At 36.3% G+C, this 22,741-nt stretch overlaps 1 pseudogene; it reads left to right on the forward strand.

The window, feature by feature from the left end:
- The first annotated feature begins 1,358 nt into the window (after positions 1-1,358).
- On the forward strand, positions 1,359-20,350 carry LOC101609563 (annotated as a pseudogene).
- The last annotated feature ends 2,391 nt before the right edge of the window (positions 20,351-22,741 follow it).

Below are 22,741 nucleotides of genomic sequence, written 5' to 3' on the forward strand. Positions count from 1 at the left end.
GAGCTCAAATAATGCTCCCGTAATTAAAAAAAAAATAACATTTTGAATATAATACTTTTGAATTTGTTTACACAAAATTAATTTATATTGTTTGTTTACTTCCTGTTCTTTCTATATCTCTTATTTATAATAGTAATGACAATCTTTATAAAACCAAGAATTCAGACTTAATCCTACTGAAAGTTGAGATTTATTTTTTCCCAGGTTTTTACATATAAATTGAAGAAAGCTAGGAGGAGTAATTAAAGTGATTTAAAATGAAGTATGAGTCTAATATCATGGTTTATGGTTGAAAATTCTATTTGCAAATTACTATCCCAGCATAAAATTCATTGTATATATTATCATGACAGGGTTGTTTTGAGAACTGAGTCATGATATGACTTTGACATTCTCACATGGTGAACATTTAGGCAAACCCAGTGGATGTTACCTACTCTATTCCTAGGCTATATAATAAGCTTACTGGACCACCATTATATATGTGGCCCATATTTGATTTAAATTTTAAAATGCTATGTATACCATGGTCCTATCGTAGCCTTTGTTTGAGCGGATGAACTGGTAAATACTCTTCAATATGTTGTTGTTGACCAGTAAAGTATTTTGAGAAAAAAATGTGGTAGATTGATACATTCATAGCTAGCACTAGACGCGTGTTACATTTTCATTCTGACTGACGGCTCCTAGAGCTAATCTTACTCCATATTTTCTTCGCCATAACCAAAGGATTTCCTTAAGTGAACTCTGATATTCATTTTTGAAAGGATGCTTAATATTCATTGAGGACATTCTGAGATTATAATTCCACATAAAATCAGTTTTTACAATTTTAGAATTACCAGTTTTGGAAATTCAGTTTCACACAATTTACAGAGTATTAACTATATTATGAAGAAAGAAAAAAAAAATCTCATGAATTTTTTTTTTTTTTGGTCTATGCAATTAGAATTTTGTACTTCAAAAATCCACAGTGATTAAAAACCAAGAATAAGCCAGCTACCCTTAGCTTCTGTACACCTTGAGCAAGTATAAAACTGGACCATGAATTAAGTAATTTTTATTGAATTAATTTGAAAACTAATACTGACATAACAGATATTTATTTATTTATTTGTTTTATGCAGATCATAGTTGTCTATTGCTTCATCCCTGTTCCCTTTTCCTTGTGGTCCTCTTCTGTAGGGTTATGGGATTTACTGTGGGGTCAAGAAGTCCTCAATCAGGCCCCACCCACGCTGTAGCTCTTACAACCTTTCTGCTCCCTCTTCTGCAATGATTCTTGAGCTGTGGCAGTCCTGTTGGCAACCTGATTGAGGGTGGAGTTCTTCTAGCCTCTGGATTTCTGCTTTGATAGGATGTACTTCACCACCATGTCTGCTGCCATCACCCTGAAGCTGGATATCAGGTTAGCTGTAAGAGCAGTGTTTGTGGCACTGCTGCTACTGCAAGTTCTCCTGGGCTCTGGCGGATGTGGAAGAAGTGGCAAGCCTCAGGGTGGGCCCTCAGATACATTCTTGTCTTAACAATGGATCTTGACTCTCCTCCATTTTCTCTGCCATCTATAAGATAAAGCAGATTCTCCAACCAACAGTGAGAGTAGCTTGGGCTAAAGGGATATGCAAAGTTATTTGAGAGATTGTGTGTGTGTGTGTGTGTGTGTGTGTGTGTGTGTGTGTAAGCCCACTCTTCTCCAGAGAGCAATAAGGGCCCCTTTCTGATGTATTTTTCATAAACTTTGGCTAGTAAGGACTGGGTAGAAAAATATAAATAATCCAGTTCCTACTAAGCTTGATATTTATACCCTACTTTTATGATTTTGAAATGAAATATATTGTATAGGCTTATATGTGGAGTGCTTGGTTAATATTTGTTGGTATGGTTTCTGGTGGCTCTGGAAACATGCAAGTAAGACCTATCTGTTGGAACAATGCCACTGAGAGAATACATTCAACTTCACACCTGGTTCCAGTTTCTTCTTTACTTTCTACTGACAGAGGTGAAGTGAAGGGCCTCCATGTATGCTCATGTAACCGTACTCACTACTGGCTCAGAATCAAGTTAACTAAGGAATGCAGACATGGATTACTGGGACAATGAGCCAAAGTAAATCCTGCCTTCCTTAAGATGCTTCCATCAGGCATTTGAAACAGCACTGAAAAAAGTTAACAGACGTTTTGATATTTATGCACAATCACATGAAATCACACCCCCCCCACTTACACACACACATAATCTCCTAGGTGATGTCTTAGTGTCACTACATAGCTCAGCCACACATGTTATGCTTCCAATCAGAAAATAATTAATTGAGGTGAAAAAGACTTCCATCTGAGAATGACTGTGACATAATTTTAAATCACTATTTTATGAGAAGTAAATGAGGGTTGCTGACAATAGACCACTATAATAAAGCTATGAAGTATTTGCTATCAGAAATTTTTGCTGAAAATTTTAATCTAGTAAAAGGAATTTTCTGACACTTTTGCTAATTAAATAACTGACACTGAGAGGTAAGTCAGCTGTGCCAACTTTGGTCTGTGATCATCTTTGCAGCGCTGAGTTGAGTCCATTATCATTTGGCTAGCACAGCCTGCAAATCATTCCTTGAAAACTAGTGCAGGAAAAATCAGGGGAGAAAGTGAGTGTCTTGGTACAACAGAGCTGGGGTATTGATGCCCACACAGTATTTATGAGGGTTTTGGCTAAAGGGTGTAGAGACTTCTAACTTTGAGATTTTTTTTTAATGTTTATGAGTCTAGTAACTAATTCTATCATTTACTTCTTCATATGGCATTGCTTTTTTTCTCTGTAACCTTTACTCCTGGTTTTCATTTGCACATGTCATTTGTATAAAATAGTATGGATCAATATGCTATCTTCAAACATATATCTCTATAATACACACAAATTTACTTATATATGGAAATGTATCCATACACACAAACATATATACCTATCCTACATTTTAAAAATAACAAAACATTTATTGAAAATGATATTTGTAATTTTCTATGAAAACATTCATTAAATCATTTAAAAAGGAGCTCAGTTGTTACAGATATGACTTTACCAACAGCTTGAGACATAATTGTCCTCCTTTATAAGATGAACAGGAAAAAGGTTTCTTCAAACAAGAAATGTAACCAGAACCCAATAATATTGTTAAATTTTTTATCATTTAATTATTTTACAACAGTTATAGTCTCACATCCCCTCTTTCTATGAGGACTCTCTTCAGTGGAGTTGTTAGTATTCACTGCAGGATAATTTATGACTCAGTCAGTCTCTGGACTGGGGAGGTTTCTCAGGGTATTTCTACTGACTTTTGGCTCTTACAATATTCCTGCTCCTCTTCCATGATAGTCTCTGAGCCTTAGTGGGTTTGTTAGGAGTCTAATTTACTGATGAGCTCTCTGCACCATCTACATTTCTGCTTTGAGGTATTCCCATTGTCCTGGTGTCTGTTGAATTTCCCCTAAAACTGGTTGTCAGGCTAGCAGTGGGAGCAGTACCTATGTGGCTGCTTCTCTCATGGGCCCCAGCGGATGTGACAGAGGTGGCATGTCATATGGTAGGCAGTTGTCTATCTTTTCTTGTCATGTTGATGGATCTTGGTTCTCCTGAGTTTTCTATGCATCTGTCAATAAAACAGATTGTTCAAACAAAACTAAGAGAAGCTTGGATTAAAGGAGGTATGTATAGTTTTTTGAAAGACTTTGTAGCGTTTGTATCCACCTTTTTTAGTCAGACAGCAGTGGGGGCTCCTCTCTGGAGTCTGTGAGTTTCCTAGCTATGGGATTCTGACTTGGTTTCCAGTACGAGATATAAGTTCTGTCCCACTGAGTGGGACTCATCTCCAATTGGAGAACAGTTAGTGACCCTCAAGGGGTGTGTGCTACTATTGCACAAGTACATACTTCTTGTAGCTTGCCCAGTCCCCTGCTGATTCATGCTGTTGGTGACCCACCACATTCCTTAGCACTTTTGGGCACTCAGATGAGGATTATCCAGGAGGGAACCAGCTGCCCTTTCAGTTCCAGCATGCATGTTTCAGCGTTCTATGGCTGTAGACTCTGGTGTCTTTAGTAATAGGGCATTAGCATTGATCTCTGGCAGGTAATCAGTTCTGTGGCAATGATCTGAATTTTGGGGGTACTTTATGAGTTTCCCTGGCCTGGGGTTAATCAGCCAATGTCCATAGTTTTAAGGTTAAGATACTCCACTGTCTATAGGCCACTTCTGTCTGGATAGTCCCCCTCTCCCTTTATTGATAGTTGAATCTTGTAGAATGGTATTGTTATCCAGAAGAAGGGTTTCTATGGAAATGATTCAAATTGTCTTAAATTATGTATAATTTCCCTTGCACCATCTCTGTCTCCATACCCCTCCATTACCTTTCCACCCCAAAGTTATGTCTTTCACCTAACCTTAATGTATTTCCTTCTTTGCTCCTTCCATATGCCTTCTTCCTGTTGGTGCTATTGCCATTTTATTTCTATATTTCTGATTCTTACACTGTTTATACTCATCTCTAATTGTTCCCAGTTAGGAACCACATATGACACAGAGCATGGGGCATTTGTCTTTCTGTGCCTGTGTCACTTCATGTTAAATGATATTTTCCAACTTATCCAGATTCCTGCAAATTTCACACTTTCATAGTTCCTTATTTCTGTTTTTAATCCCATTTTGTATATGAACCACATATTCACTATTCATCAATCAGTTGATGGGCATCTGTGCACATTCCAATTCTTACCTATTGTGAATAAAGTAGCAACAAACATGTCAGAGCAAATATCCCCTTAGGGTCTATGGCCAATAGTGGTATAAAGGGATTTAAATGCTAAGTCTATTTTCATCTTTTCAGGAGCATTCATAATGCTTTCCAAAGTGATTGTGCAAGTTCACACTCTCCCCCATCAGGACAGATAGTAGGTGATAGGTAGGGTTAGTCACTCATTTTCCTGTCTTGTTTCACCCCTCCCTTGCTGCTGTTCCTTTTCCTTTTCTCAAGTAGCCCTCTTCTACACTCATGCATAATTTTAAATATTTTGTTTATTTACTTATTAGAGAGAGAAAGAGGCAGATGGATAGAAAAAGAGAGAATGGGCCATTAGGGCCTCTACCCACCATAAACAAACTCCAGATACATGTACCACCGTTTGTATCTGGCTTTTGTGAATTCTTGAGACTCAAAGCTGTACCCTTTAGCTTCACAGGCAAGCACCTTAACTGCTAAGCCATCTCTGTAGCCCTCATGAATATTCCGTTTTCAAACTCTAGACTAAAAATATGAAAAGTGATATATATAACATTTGTCTAATTTTGGCCCATTTTACTTAACAACACATATGAATTTTAAGCACACAATTGTTTCAAAAAGTGTGAAACAATGTTTCAATTTCTTCATCAGGAAAAATGGAAAAATAATAATGTCTTATCAGTTGGCAATACAGTATGTGGTGGCTAAACATAAACATATATAAAAGAACACATTTTTGTGAGCATCAATCAAGGAGATGATGCATTTGAAACTATTGAAGATTTACCTAGACAAAGAAGTATACAGGAAATATTCTTCCTATTTAAGAATAAAAACTAAGTATTTAGTAAAATCATTCTTCCCTTTCATTAGCTTACTTTGTATAGTACCCAATGGAGAAAAGAAATATAACTTTACTTCAGAATATCTGGGTTGTGCACATACACTATAAGCTACTAACTCACATTTTTTAAATGTCTAGTTTTATTTGTAAACTATCTAACATAAAAATAAGATTAAATTATGATATTTATTGTATTTTTTAAAATATTAAATGTAAGTCGCTCACTTTTAGAACAGTATGTGTGATTTTAAATTTGTATTGAATGTATAAATGAAATAGAATGTCAGAAAACTTTCAACAGGCTATAATTTAAAATTATATGCAGATAAATATATTAAATTCTATAAATGTGTCAACTAGCTCATATTTTACTTTCTAGGTTAAATTGGGCTAAGAAATTTTGAGGTTATAATTTTAAATTGGACACAAAGGAAATTATCAGCTAATGTATTAATGCCTTTTGAAAGGACCATTAATAAATATTTGCAGACTATATAGATAAATGAGTAAATTTCCAAATTTTATTTTTCTCTCTGTCTAATCAATCACAAACTGTACATTTAGTTATTTATGTATTTATTTATTTGTTTCAGTTTTTTCATGGTAGGATCTTGCTCTAGCCCAGGTTGACCTGGAATTCACTATGTAGCTGCAAGGTGCCTCAAACTCATGGTGTTCCTAATTCTGTTTCATAAGTGCTAGGATTAAAGGCATGCTCCAACATGCCTGGCAAGTTTGTCAATTTTTGGTTGGTGTGTGTGTGTGTGTGTGTGTGTGTGTGTGTGTGTGTGTGTCTGTGTGTGTGTATACACTCATGGGTGCATAAGCATCTGTGCAGAGTCTAGAGGAGGACATATGATGTCCTTCACTATCACTCTTCTGCCTTATTTCCCTGAGGCTACAAAGTATACCTGTAAGAGAATGTGTAGCTAGTCTTTCAATTGAAATTGGAGTCATTAGAAGCCATCATACTCAGTTCTCAAAAATGAGTTAATGAGTAATAATTCTCCACTTTAATTTATTGCTTTGGTGAAAGGATATTAGTTAATTATATTAGATCTCTAATAAAAAGAATTAAAGGTCTTTCATGATCTAAGCATTATGAAAAGGTTGTAGCAAACATATCAAGTCATAGTCAATTCAGTATTTCCATATGAAAAAATAGTACTGACTGACATTGTAGAAGATATAGAAACTTTAACATGTAAATATTCTTGGTACAGAAATTTATGACTGGTTTTGGACTGAAATGAGTCTCCTGATCCCAAATTCATATAATGAAGCCTTAATTTCTACTATACCAAATTGAGTCTGTATTTTGGGACAGGACTTTTCAAGGAAGGGCTAAAATGAGGACACTGGGATTCTTAGAGTAGTTCATGATCCCAGATGACAAGTGTCCATATAAAAAGGGCTTTTGTAGAACAGACCTTGTGAAGCCACAGAGAGAAACCAGCCATGTTCCTTCCCTAGATAATGAGAAGACACAATGTACCAATTCAGTCCTAAGGAAATCTTTATTTCAGATATCTAGCCTTTAAAGCGTGAAACATTAATGCAATGCTATATAAGCCATCCAATATTTAATAACTTTGACAACTAAAATTCTGTCATGAGATGCTAAGACTTCATGCTATTATGGGAACTATCTCCTTTTCTACTCGTGATCATCATCTTTTCAGCTTCTTTCATCTTTTCTCTTGTGACTTCCGTGTTTTCTGGCTTAATTAAACCAGAGAATTTTCTTTTGCCCATGTCTCATTATTATGGTAATTTTTTTCTGTTTTCTGAATTCGTCTCTATATGCTGCAGTTGAAGTAGATGTTCAAAGTGTTGCACAAATAATTGTGTTATTTCATGTTTTGAATGTCACTGGTCTCATTGATGGTGTAATGCTTTGCTTTTGCTTTTTGGCTCTTGATCTCTGGCAGAAGGGAATGTAGAGTTTTCTATCAATTCCTTGAGTATTTTCACAAACAGCTGCCTCATCTGTCACTTTATAGAATGCCTGGCTTAGAAGACTACATTAGAAAGGTTTAGTCATGCTAAACTATTTTATGCTAATAATTACTACTAATATAATTACATACCACAAGTGCATGATGTTATTATTCCTACCAAACTGATAGCAAAATTTTTCTTTCAATTTATCTGGCCAATGCAGCTACATAAATTCTTATATTTATAACAATTATTTGATATATTTCTGTGGTGCTTCAAATCTATGTCCCCTAATAGATTCAGGTGCTATTAAAATTGAGTTTGCAGCTTCTACCACTAGCAGGCAGAATCCCTCTACAGGGGAAGATGTGTCATTGGGGAAGGCCAGAATTCCAGCCTAGAGAATGCAGAGTGCTTGAGCTTTGTTTGGGGTTCCCAGTGCGTGCTTCTAGTGCTGCCGGTGGTTTTCTCTCTGTGAGGATTTCTGAAAGGGGTCGCTTCTTCTACCATTATAGAACTTCCCCTGTATCTGTAAGTTTCAAATAAACCCCTTCCTCCCATAAGCTGTGTCTGGGCTGGAGATTCATCCCAGCAATGTGAAGATGACTACTACATTCCTATTCACAACAACTAGTTTTTCCACTGTAAAGAACTTATAAAGTGGAAAATACCTTTGGAACAATTGCTTTCCAAGTCTGGTCAACTGCAAAGAACTGATTTCCTAAAGAGAGACAACATATATGTCAATAGTCATAGTTTTCCTAGACTTTTCTTTAGAAGAATTTAAAGAATCCAAATGTTAGGAGGGAATTTTAAACATGAAATTACTTTACCGAGCTAATTAGATTGAAAAACAAAAAAAAAAAAAAAAAAAAAAGAAAAAAAAAAGAGAGATTGTCAGAGGGTCAGATTTTGTGGAGTAGAAACTTTAGAGAAATGGGAGCCAATTCACCAAACCAAACCAAACAAAAACAAACCTATAAAAACTTCACAAATCTGTTTAAACCTTCCTTGTGTACTCTAAGGGGAACTCCCAGACAAATGTGTATGGGGCCATATTCTCCAAGGCTTAGAGAAAGGAAACTTCCAGGGAAGTAGTGACTACTGGCTGATAATGTAAAAACTTCTTTAGGGACCATGTAATATATTTAGTAGTCAAAGTAGTAGATCCATGCCAAAGAAATAGGGGTTAATGATTTCCATCATGCAGATTAAATATTATTTTACATGCTGGAAAGATAGCTTAGTGAATAAAGCCCTTACATCACAATTGTGAATACCTGAGTTCAAATCCCCAAATCCCATTAAAACAAACAAATAAACAAACAATGACAACAAAACACACAGATGTTGTAGCCTTATTGGTATCTATAATCCCAGCATGCATATGGTGAGATGAGAGATGTTTGTGTGGGAATCTTCGACAAGCTTGTAGTCTAAGGAGCCAGACAAACCCAGTCATGACAGACCTTGCCACAGACAAAATTCAGACATTATAGGATTTGAGATTGTCCTCTGAGATTCATAAATGCATTGTGGTGCTCACTTGACACCAACCCTCAGGTCTGACATGAAATAAACAAAACAACCACAACCACAACCACACTATTTTAAGGGCCCGAGAGAAGGCTCAAAGTTAGGAACCATTCATCCATCATTTAAAGATTCCTAAATTTTTCCAGGAAGATCTTCCTGCCTTGGATTTCTTACCCCAGAATTCAGTGTTTTTATAATGCTATTAACTCATCTCTGAGATTTTCTGATAACAAGATTTTAAAAATTGGAGCCAGGCAATATTTTAATAAATATGTGTTCTGATGATTTATTTGCTTTTTATGTTTATGATGAGGTTGTACAATGATTTCCTTCAATTTCCATAGCCACATCATTCTGTACTCCCTGGGTTCACAAAAGGCTACTATAATCGCATAACATTCCTCTGTTGAATATATTTTTTACTTTCATGTCATCATCAGTAATATTTAATGTATTTTGCATGTGACCTTCAATTATGCCTATATAGGGAATTTTCAATAATAGTGTAAAATTGTTTTAATAAATATTCATTTTAATTTCTCCTTACAACATGGAGAAAGGAAGAAACATGCTTATTGCTATTATAGTAATCTTGTTAGATCAAGTAAACAAAGAATATTTGAACAGGAGCAGTATCTAGGTCTGAATTGCTTTAATTGGACATTTGTATTGATCAAGTTAAACATCTAATGGCTCTATTTTCTAGGTTGAGAGAATAAATTTACTGAGTCATCCCCAAGAGAGGATTTTGCTTAATACAATTAACAAGAAAGAGAATCACATTCATTTTATTATAATGAGCTTCAGTCATTCAATTTAATCTGTTTAATGATATTCAAGCATAGTTAGGTGAGTTGATATCTTAAGTATATTCATGTCACAATGCACATGAACAATGATCTGTATGAGCACAAAAATACTGGGGAGTTCGCCTCACAAAAATCAAAGTGTTTAAAAATCTGTCTGTAACCTGCGATAAGCATGATTAATTGCTACATTAGAGAGATCTCCAAGATATATTCTTATACATAGTGCTAAATTTTCCAAACACTCATATGCCTTTAATAATATTTTAAATATTTACATTTCTACTCTTGGCAAAATTACATATTTCCAGGATCATTTAAGGTTATTTTATGTGTGCAAGAAATTTATTTCATGTTCTCTCTCTCTCTCTCTCTCTCTCTCTAGGTGAATATATTGATAAATCACACTCCTCAGAAGAATAAACCCTACTAATCTAAAGTAGCCACAGTTAGAAAATAGAGCAGATGCACACAACATCTTTTGTGAGCCAATGCAAACAAGCATTTGCCATATTCAGTCTTTGGTTCCTCATATCCACTCTTCACATCTTTCTATGGTTTCAATATATGTTTATGCCTTTTCTTGTCTTTGTGACCATATGCACTTGTGAGGTAAACTAAGCCTGATATATTATAGCAGAATATTGGGGGGGGGAGAAAAAATATCCCTTTTATTATTGTGAAAACTGAACACATATGTCCAACATAATTTGTTGCCTAATTTTAATTTTGCTGGTGACATGTGTAGCATCCACAGACAATTCACAAGAGCAGGTACAGTAATAAGTAGAAGTAGCAAAGTGTAGTAAATAATTTCCATATGAAATTATCAAAGTGACCTTATTTCCAAAACCACTCTCAGAATCCAAGCTCTGTTCCAATCACCCATTAGTCATCAATGTGTTTTTTTTTTTTCTTCTGATTGTTATACTCCAGAACTTGATAGTTTCATAAAATTAAAGGCAGGAAATCCCAGTTTACAAAAGACAAGGCCTTAACCGTAGTCTCAGAATGACAAAAGAAAATAAAAGCCCCTTATTTTATACTGAACATTCTGCTGAAGGCACACAAATTTAATTTTTAAATGTTATCGTTCAATCCACAATTATTAATTAGCATCTGTCCATTGCATGTCCAACATTGAGATTCTAAGAACCGAAGGTTCAAACCAAAGCCACTTTTCTTTTCTTGTGCATCTCAAATAAAATAATTAGAAGGATTAAATTAAAATAATTAAATTAAATTAAAATAATCTAAGAAGTGTTTTGAAGTAATCATAGTTGGCACTGGAGTTTCAATGATGATGACAAATATAGTCTGAGTACTTATGGAAGCTATGAGGAAACACCAGAATTATGTTTGACATAGAGGTTTACAAAAGGTTTAATTGTAGATATAGAGGAAAGATTCATGGAAATGAAACAGTACTGAGTTAATGTTGTTACTATTTTAAAACACACAATAATGCAGTCGAAGAGAAGGAGAGGGGCTGGAGATATTGTTTAGTGGTTAATGCTCTTGCCTGCAAAGCCAAGGGATGCAGGTTCAATTCCCCTTTACCCATGTAAGCCAGATGCACAAATTGACACATGTGTCTGGAGTTCATCTGCAGTGGCTGAAAGCCCTGGCATGCCCATACTCTATCTGTCTCTCTCTTTCTCTATTTGCCTCTTCTTGCCCTCTCTCAAATAAATAAAATAAAAAGTTTAAAAAAAGAAGAGAAGTAGAAAAACTATTAGATTTTAGCAACATATATGGAAATACTAGAAATAATCTGCAGTTTAGATATTTGCAATGGGTTTGCTATGTTGGGAAGAGAACAGTAACCTGGTATTTTAATAATTTTTAATAAACTGATTGCTAAATGTCCAAGTGTACCTGAGTGATATCTACAAGGCCAAGTATATTAATAGTAACTGAGGGAACACATAGCACCTGATAAATAGTATGTTGTAGTTACCTACATATTGCGGGGAAAAAAAAAAATCACCCAACCAAAAGTAGCTGAAAGAGGAAGGCGTTTATCTTGGCTATACTCATGAGGAGATGGTTCATGATGGCTGGGCAAGGGCATTACATGAGCAGAACCTGGGCAACCCCTCTGCCACAGGAGGTGGCAAACGGCGTCAGGAGAGGGAATTGAACTCTAGCAAAGGGGAACTGGCAAGAACACCTCTAAGCCAGCCCCTAACCACATATATCCTCCAGCAAGTCTCCACCTTCCAAATGACCATCAGCTAGAGATCAAGCATTGAGAACACGAATTTAAGGAGATACCTAAAAATTCTGAGCATCCCTCACTATACCTCAATAAATGAAATTTTGTATATGAAGAATTTTACTTCTGAACAGTATGTTCTAAAACCCATTTAAAATTATTTTCCTAGGTTCTATTCCCCAGGACCCCTGTAAGCCAGATGCACAGGGGGTGCACAAGTCTGGAGTTCGTTTTCAGTGGCTGGAGGCCCTGGAGCACCCATTCTCTCTCGCTTTCTCTCTGTCTCTCTCTCTCTCTCCTTCTCTCTCTCAAATAAATAAATTTAAAAAAAATTTTCCCCATTCCAAATTATTACTTGAATTTAATTAGAATCAATGCATTAGTAAAATATAAGGACAATTTTCATCCATTCAGTCATTTTTTGCATTAGCCATATGGTTCCTGTGAGTTTTCCTATGGGGTGACCAGAAGTTTTATTCTGAAACCTGAGAACAAAAAAGTGAGGATATGAATGTCTGGTGAGTAAAACAGTTGGAGGCTGTTTGCTTCTTTGAATTTTTTCCTAGTGACCTGGGTTTTATGAGAATCTGGCCTTTTTCATATTGCTGAGGGGTCTAACCTGCCAGTTGCTCTCTTCGGGTGGTTCATTTTTCAGAAAATGCTCTCAGAGACCCATTTGATTACAGCACAATCTGAAGTGGCTTCAGAAAATATGAATAGAAATTCACCAGAGGAAGAATCCAAATGCTCTGAACTAGGATGCAATAAAACTTAGAATTCAGTGTTTCTTAAAGCCCTTTACAAACATTAGCTTCAGTAATTAATCCTCTCAATTTCCCCATAAGTCATATTTCATTATCCTTGATTTACAATCATAAAACTAGAATACTAAGAAAATGCATAGCCTGCATTGTCAGACAAATCTCTTTAAAACACTACTTTCCTCATGTTATTCCCCTCCAAGAGGCCTGAGTGTTTCTCCATTATTACTTCTAAATCTTTCTGCTTCTGCCCACAAATCCTAGCTTTTAACCATCCAATAAGCACATCCAAATATTACCTAACACATGGTTCCAAGTCAAAGTTGTCAAATCCTTTATTGTGCTTCATACATGCATACTACTACTAATTCTCTTTTTTCCTACCCATTGTGAGGACTTTTATAGTGTATCATCCTTATTATATACTTGTTCTGACATCACCTTACTTTATTATGTCTTCTACGCTAAGATGCAAGCAATGAATTTCCTACCAAAGAATATCTGATTATCCCATTTCCCTCATCATGTGCTATAACTAGGTGGGTTTATTTGTCAGCATAATATTGATTCTTGTTAAGAGTTAAGTAAACTGTTTCCATAGACACCTTTTTCTCATAAAAACCCCATGAAAATACATCATGGTTGTTTTGTTAAATATTTGTTTATTTGGGGAGAGACCAGCAGAGAGAGAGAGAGAGAGAGAGAGAGAGAGAGAGAGAGAGAGAGAGAGAGAAATGGAAATGCTAAAGTTTCCTGCCACTGAAAACAAATTCCCAATACATGTGCCACTTTATGCATCTGGTTTTATGTGGGCACTGGGAAATAAAACCAAGACTGTCAGGCCTTGCAAGGGAACATATTTTCAACCATTTCTCCAGTTGGGTATCATTGTTATTATTTCACAAAAAGCAATGCTACTTTGGAACCAACATTAAAGAGAAATTTCTCAGTGGTAGAGTGTCAAATATTGCATTTTAATTCACTTAATGCTGTTGTATCTTTCAAATAATTAATATGTTCTCTTTGCCCTTGTATAATCCTGGCCATCTTTCTACAATTAACTAAACTTATTGGTATGCTGTTGGCACAGTTATTTGATATATGTTGTTGATAAGCACACAGAGATAATTAGACAAATTGGGGCAAATGGAGCTGCTGGTAAGGCTCACATTAACACATTGAGTTTATCACAGTTGCATTTGTTTTGAAGAACGTCCCCACCCTCCTTCTATATATCTTCAAAGTTTTGGTGGTTTAAATCTGAAAGACAGTAGCCAGCAGAGTGGGTTTCATCAGCTCCTTTTCTGCTTGTGAAGTGGACTCTCTTCTATTGTTTTGATGCCCCCTTTCCTGGGCATGTGACTGTGATGATATCTGTTAATATTATAAGATCTGAAAAATTCTTATAGGGACAATACTGGACTAGGGCCTACACAAATGAACATCTTTCAACCTGATTACCTTTTGACTAAGTCTGTTTTTCAGTGGCAGTCACATTCTGCTCTACTGGTGGTTAGTACTCCAACATATGAACTGTGTGGGCCATAGTTTGGTTCATAAGAAGAGACACTCAATAGCTAAATGTAGATTAAACATTTTCCAAGGAATAATTTATAAATGAAGACAACTTGGTTAAATTTTGCTCTGCACAAGTACCTAATGTACTCTTTCTATGCAAAGGAGGTATGCCAGACAAGATAAAATTCAGAGAGAAAAACTGACATGGGAAGAGGGAAATTCTTGCCAGGATTAAGTTTTTTTTTTCTCTCTCTCTCTCTCAATTTTCTACAAAAATCTAGCCCCATTTGGCAGAAGGCCAAGCAAGAAGGAGGAAACTTGGAAATGATTTTGCTTTTGTTCATTTATCCATCTGTCTACATGAACCTTGTGACATTGTTTTCCAAGAGGAGGCCTGTTAGTGCCAGAAACATGGTAGTTGGCCTGAAATTATCAATGCTTACCCAGTTGTTCAAAAGAATACTGGTGGAAAAATTCGTATCTTAAATATGATTATTTTACTTGCCAAAATTTAAGAACTTTAGTAACATTGCTTAGTATATATGTTTTAGATTTTGTATTTGGATTCTCTTGTAGTTGTGTTAGAATAGACATTCTAGTTATCTTGGATTTTCATTCATCCTTAGAGTTACTGAACCTATCAGATGGCTTATTGAAGAATTCTTTAAATAGTAGTTTACTGAAGAAAAAAAAAATGAAAGCTTTGTTGTGTCCTATATACTTAAATTATTCTATTTAAAACAAACAATAGACATCTTTATCTTAACAAAGATTAAATATTATATACATGTATATTTTTCTAGCTTTATTGAGGTATAATTTACACAAAGTTATGTATACATATATATGTATGTGTTATACCTCATAGGGTTTCCTTATATATTATCATTGTGCAGTAATCACCAGTATCAAGTAACATAGAAAATGAGTACCATACTTTCATTATTGCTTCTCTAATACACAACCTTTAGTTGATTCTACTTGTTTGTTTTTTAGAGGGATGTTGTAATTGACATCAATATGCAGATAATCTTTTTTGGGGGCAATGATTATATATATATATATTCAAGCACTAATATCGCTAAATGATATGATGGTTCTGTTTTTATTTTTGTAGGATCACTTTGTTGTTTTCCATAATGACTGCATAATTGACATATCTACTATAAGTGTACATGTATTTAATTTTTTCTACCTATAATTTGATATATTTTGACTTGCCTGTCGATATTAGTGTAATGAATGGTCTTCCACATCTTTCCTTTCAATTTTTTGGAAAAATTTGAGAAATATGTATGTCAGTTCTTTAAATATTTTGTGGAATTCACCAGGGGTTCACCTGATCTTGGGCTTTTCCTTATTGGAAAGATTTTGATTCCTGATTAATCCTACTTAATTTAATCTGTTTCATTTTTTATTTTTTCCTGATTCATTCTTAGTAAATACTATGTCTCCAGAAATACATTATTTTGTTTTAGTGTATAAATTATTTTCTTTTAGAGGTAGTGTCTCACTCTAGCCCAAAAAGAACTAGATTCACTATGTAGTCTCAAAGTGGTCTCAAAATCATGGGGATCCCCTTATTTCTGCCTCCTAAGTGCTGAGATGAAAAGCATGTGCCTCCATGCCAAACAAGTTTATCCAACTTTTGTTGACTGTGTGTGTGTGTGTGTGTGTGTGTTGTATGTATATGTGCTGTGCAGACTCATGGGTGTGCATGTGCGTGTGTGCAGAGAACACACGAGGGTGCAAGGTCTTCAATAGCATGCTTCTGCCTTATTTCCTCGAGACAGAGTCTCTCACTCCACCTGGAACTGTCCTATTTTTGTTTAGGTTGACTGATCAGTGAGCCCCAGCTATCTTTCTGTTTTGAAGCCCCTAAGGATGGCTATAAACTTTCAATCCTCTTGTTTCTGCGTCCAAGTACTTATATTACAAGTATACTGCCACGCCCTGGTCTCAATATATGGTCAATTTTCTTTTGAATAAATTTATCAAAATATATTATTCCCTTAATATTAATATCAATGTCAGAATATTTCTTGACAAATAAATTAGCTTTCTGAATTGTATGAATTAATGTTTCTCTGCATTGTATAGGGATATTTAGGAAGCCACTCACCTGACATCTTTCTTTTGTTATAAGTCTAGAAGGCCAAGTAAGTCAGTAGTTTTAAGTAAAGATAGCAATTTTCCATCACTGATCATTTAATTCCATTTAAATTATGAAATTTATGCTTATTTTTATATTAATTTCTTAGTTATAGAAATATAGATCATCTAATATTTATCAAGAAGTTCATGTGTTCCTTTGCCATATTATTTTTGTTAACAATGTGTTGTATCATTTTAATGATATAATATTTCTTCTCAATAAATGACCAATCCATATATCCCAGAATCTGAAGTTAAATTAATTAGAAGCATTCATAATTTTAATCTTGAATTATCTGTGTTTCTTGGTGGCCAAGATCAAAAGCATTGCACAAAGACCATGTAAATTCTCAGGCTTAATTTTGCATCCATAAGAATACTGTCACCGTGATCATCATGACCATCGTGAATGTTGTAGTCAGTTCACATTGCTAGCAGAAATCACCTGACCAAAAGCAACTTTGGGGGGAAAAGGGGGTTTATTTTAGCTAACAGACTTGAGGGAATGCTCCATCATGGCAGGGGAAAATGATGGCATAAGAAGAGGGTGGACATCGCCCCCCTGGCCAACATAAGGTGGACAATAGCAGCAGGAGTGTGCCAAACACTGTCAAGGGAACACTAGCTATAAGTCCCATAATTCTGCCCCCAACAATACACTGCTTCCAGAAGGCATTAATTCCCAAATCTCTATCATCTGGGAACCTAGCACCCAGAACACCTAAGTTTATGGGAGACACCTGATTCAAAACACCACATTCTGCCCTGGCCCTCATAAGCTGATAACCGTCCATGATGTAAAATGCAATGTATTCAGTACGACTTTTTTTTTTAAATTTTTTATTTATTTATTTGAGAGTGACAGACATAGAGAGAAAGACAGATAGAGGGAGAGAGAGAGAATGGGCGCGCCAGGGCTTCCAGCCTCTGCAAACGAACTCCAGATGCGTGCGCCCCCTTGTGCATCTGGCTAACGTGGGACCTGGGGAACCGAGCCTCGAACCGGGGTCCTTAGGCTTCACAGGCAAGCGCTTAACCGCTAAGCCATCTCTCCAGCCCTCAGTACGACTTTTTAAAAGTACCCATTTTTTAATAAATGCTAATGAAGTGCAAACATCCCCTAACCCAACACCTAAACTGATTCCCTAACTTGCACTTTTCTTTAATCCCAGAACTGGTATGGGTGGCAAGTTAGGGAACCAGTTTAGGTATTGGATTATACATGAATGGACAAAGAAAATGTGGCATATATTGAACTTCTATTAAGTCATAAGAGGGATGAAATTATCTTGTTTATGAAAATATATGCGACTGCAGTTTATCATATTATCAAAATAAATAATATGGAGAAAAACAAATGCCACATGCTTTTTGACTCATATATAGATTATATTGAACTGCTATTAAGTCATAAAAGGGATGAAATTATCTTGTTTATGAAAATATGTTCTTTGCTTATTAATATATAAAAATGTTAAACCAAATTCTGAACATATTAACAAGAAATTATATAGATTTGTTTATTAGCCATAGGGCATGAACAAAAAATATTATTGAAGGTGGGAAATTAGCTTTATTTTATAACCTAGAAAGTTCCACATCTCTAAATTCTAAACTCAAACGCTACCCATTTTTTTTTTTCTGATTCCATTATAAATCACTATTTATAGTAAATTTTGTAAGTAATTTGAATTGCCAGTATTTTGCATGGGCACATGCTTGTTTAAGTTCCGGAAAGAATGTCAGAGACACATGTTGGGTCATGATATGCAGAGACACTTATCTTACCCAGAACTGTGGGCTAACTCCACAATGCACGACCCATGTACCTCAACAAGGAGGGGAGGAGGTAGGCCACGGATAAGCCTAATAATGGTACCAAACTGACTGCATTTGCTGAATACAAAACTAATTAACAAAACAAAATAAAAAGATTCATTAGAACTGGTAAAATCATCATTTAACTTACAATTTCATCACTTTATAAGAAGTTTTTGTTTTCCAGTTTCCAAGTTGTCTATCTCTCCTCCTAAGTTCATAGCTATGTTTTGTATTTAAACACTAATTTGCTATGATTATGTACTTTTACTTTACTGTGTGTCATAAAATAGCACCAGGCAGTGACTGAACAAGGGTAAGAGACACACTTGCTTGTCATATGATGGCAAAAAAGGTAATTTTAGTGAATTCCAGCACTAATAGCATATGCTTATTTTATACCAGTTTCTCTATGGGAACTGAATAGCTACAAATAAATACAGGAAAATATTTTTTACATCCATAAAAGTTTTTAAATATTCCCCTTCTCTCCATGTTCATGTTAGAGGCAGCACTGGGGCTTTGGCATTCATTCGTCACAGCCTGCTCTGCAGCTGCCCACTGCTTCTTTTTATTTATTTATTTATTTGTTTGTTTGTTTGTTTGTCTGTTTGTTTTTTTATGAGAGACAGACACAGAGAGAAAGACAGATAGACGGAGAGAGAGAGAATGGGCGCGCCAGGGCTCCAGCCACTGCAAAGGAACCCCAGAGACATGCGTCCCCTTGTGCATCGGGCTAACGTGGGACCTGGGGAACCGAGCCTCGAACTGGGGTCCTTAGGCTTCACAGGCAAGAGCTTAACCGCTAAGCCATCATTCAGCCCTGCCCACTGCTTCTTGACCATGGATCTCCAAGGAGAAAGAGCTCCAAGGGGCCTTTCAGAGCATGTGTAAGCAAGAGGAAGCATCCTGTTCAGCCAGGAAATGTGCTTTCTGCGGGAGTGGGTGGAGAGCATGGGAGATAAAGCGCCACCTGCTACTCTAAAGTTAAATCAGAAGAAACTATTAAGGAAGAAAAAAAACAGCAAGACAGAGGACAACGTAAAGACACAGGAGCCATCCTGCAAGGAGAGTGATCTAGAAATGATAATGAAGGTGTAATTACTGAAGTAGACCTAAAATGAACCCAAAATGGCTCAGGGAAGTTTAAGCGAAAGATTGTTAGAGCCACATGCTGGGACATTATATACAGAGACATTGCCTCTCCCCCATGACTAATGGCTAGCCCCACAGTGCAAGACCCACATTCCCCAAGAAGGAGGCTTCCTTTCCATGGGGGGGAGCACATGAAAGAGGCTAACATGGTACCAACATGGCTGTTTACACATTGTGTACATAACTTTAAAAAAAAAAAAGACACCGATGCTCCTCAAGAAATGAAAGATGAATGTAGAGATAACTGAAGAAATAGATGATGGATCAAGCAACTGAAAAGAAAGGGGCTGCTGTTGATGCTTAAATGATAGTGAGTTTTGAAAGCCATTGACCTTCACAGATTCCATCAAGCTAAACCCTCGCTTGGCCATTCTATATGCCAAGAGAGCCAGTGTTTTTGTAAAGTTGCAGAAGCCAAATGCTGCCATTTGAGACTGTGACAGAGCCATGGAAATAAATCCTGATTCTGCTCAGCTTTACCCTTTGCAAGGGGAAGCATGCAGACTTCTGGGGCACTGGGAAGAAGCAGTCCATGATCTGGTCCCTGCCTGCAAACTGGATTACGATGAAGATGCCAGTGCAATGCTGAAAGAAATTCAATCGAGGGCTCGTGAGTGAAAATGTGAAGAGACACAGAGAGAGGGGAAAGAAAAATAAACGAAAGAATAGGAAGGGCTAAGAAGGGCCAAGCAGAACGGAGCCAGAGGTGGCTTCCCTGGTGGAATGTCTGGGAATTTTCCTGGACGAATGTCTGGAATGGGAGGGGCAATGCCTGGAATGCCAGGAAGGCCTGGTCTTAAAGAAATTCTCACCATATATACTTGGAATTAAATTTGTCAATGCTATTTTTGTTTGTATGCGTGTATTTTAACTTTTCAGTGTATGCTCTTAACTCAAGAAGACAAGTTTCTTTTGGACTCTGACCTACTGAACCATATGTGACCTAATTATATTCTAATAATGAATAGATTATCATAAGTGGGTAAAACTGCTTTTCTGAAAATGTGCCCTGTGCTTTTATACTTGTAATTTCTACAAGTAGAAAGCATGGCCTTCACTTTCAAAACACTTGAAATATCATTTCTAAATCAAAAATAATTTATGCTAAAGATGGAAGATAGTAAATGAGTTTTCAGCTTAAAAGTAGTATAGTTTAATGAGAAATTGTGGTTATATTCAGAAAGTATTTGCTGAGACCAATATGTTGTAGGGTTGCTCCTGCTTTTTCCTCTAGCAGTTTCAGAGTTTCAGGTCTGATATTAAGGTCTTTGACCCATTTGGATTAATTCTTCTGCATGGATAGAGAAAAGGATCTATTTCCATCCTTCTGCAGATACATATCCAGTTTTCCCAGCACCATTTGCTGAAGAGGCTGCCTTTTCTCCAATGAGTATTTTTGCTGAAGATCAGGTGGCTACAGCTGCCCGGATTACATTTGGGTCCTCTATTCTCATCTATTGATCTACATGTCTATGTGACAGCACCATGCTGTTTTTGTTACTGTGGCTCTGTTATATAAGTTAAAATCAGGTATGGTGATACCACCAGCCTTATTTTTAAAATTTTTTTTTATTAATTACTTTTCCCCTTCCCTATCTTTCTCCCTCCCTCTGGCCCCGCCTTGTTGAGGTATATGGGTCATGCATTGTGGAGTTAGCACTCAGTTATGGGTAGGAGGAAATGTCTCTGTGTATTTCCACCCCCTGTTCTGCAAATTTCCCTGAACCATGTTGTGTTCATTTTGGGTTTGCTTCAGTGATGAGTTCTGCGGACCTCTATGTCTCTGGATATCTGATTTGGTAGGAGCTGATTGTTCTTTGGGTCGATCCCCTTCACCCTTGTACTGGTACCGGGTTCACTAAGAAAACAGCACCCTTGTTTGTTTTCCCAATTATTCTTAGTTTTAGCTGGGGCTCTTTTAAGGTGTGATGGGGTGGTTCTCTCCTTAGGATCTGTGTCTATCTGAAAAACATAAGCAGATTCTCCAACAGAGAGTGAAGGTAGTACCAGATAAATGGGATAATTCTCATTTTTTAAGAGAGAATTTAATAGGTGTATGCCCTCTTGTAGCCCATGATTGGTAGCCATTAATATTTAGGGTAATTACTGTGAGGTTTTATTTGATCCATGCCATATTGTGTTGGTATATGTGGTTTGGTGCTTTCATGGAGTTTGAAGTTTTTTGTGCCTTCTCTCAGTTTTGTTATTGTGATCTGCTTCTTGTAGGCTTTTGAGGTTGATTATTTGATTCTTCTGTGTGGAGAATTTCCTGAAATTCTCTGTTTTTTTTTGGTTTTGTGTTCATATTGTTGTAAAGCTGAGTTTTGTCATGGAAAGTTTTACTTTCACCATCTATTATGAGTGGTACTTTTGTTGTGTAAAGTAGTTTGGCTGGGAAGCCGTAGGATCTTAGACTTTGCAATGTTCCATTCCAGGTCCTGCTGGCTTTCATGGTTTCCATTGAGGAGTCTGAAGTAATTCTGATGGGGTTACCTTTAAAAGTGATGTGCTGTTTTTCCCTAGCTGATTTTAGTATTTTCTCTTTGGTGTCTATGTTCAGAGTCTTAATGACAAAATGTGTTGGAGAGTTTCTCCTTTGGTCCTATCTGTTTGGAGTTCTGTTAGCTTCTTTTATCTTGGACATTTCTTTTGAGAGAGTAGCAAAGTTTTCTTAGATTATTTGTTAAATAAGTTCTCTGTGTCTTTGGTCTGAATTTCTTCCCCTTCTGGTATTCCCATGATCTGGAAGTTAGGATGTTTAAGGGCATCCAGTTCCCTCATGTTCTGTTCAGAAAATATTTTGAACTTATTGAAACTTTTGAACTCTTGAACTGTTTCTTCTGTCTTGTCTTCCAGATGGGAGTTTCTATCCTCCACATGGCTGACTCTATTTTTAAGAGCTTCTAAAGTGTTTTGGGCTTGTTCAATTAGGTTTGCATTTTCTACTACTTTTCTATGTATACTTTCCATCCCTCTGTCAAGCTCCCTTTTCACATCATTTTCTGATTTTCTTGATGCTTCTTGGAGTTCACCTTGCATATGATTATGTCTTCATTTAGGATCACCAGCTGATTTTTGAGGTCCTCTTTTTATTCATTCTCTTTCATATCTCTTAACTGTCTTTGAACTCCTTCCATTTTCTTATCTATTAGGTCTAGTCTAGTGATGGCAGCATCTACACGATTATTGGTCCCTTTTTGCTTTTCTGCAAGTTCTACCAGT

The sequence above is a fragment of the Jaculus jaculus genome, chromosome 11 (genome assembly GCF_020740685.1).
Source record: "Jaculus jaculus isolate mJacJac1 chromosome 11, mJacJac1.mat.Y.cur, whole genome shotgun sequence".
Taxonomy (NCBI): domain Eukaryota; kingdom Metazoa; phylum Chordata; class Mammalia; order Rodentia; family Dipodidae; genus Jaculus; species Jaculus jaculus.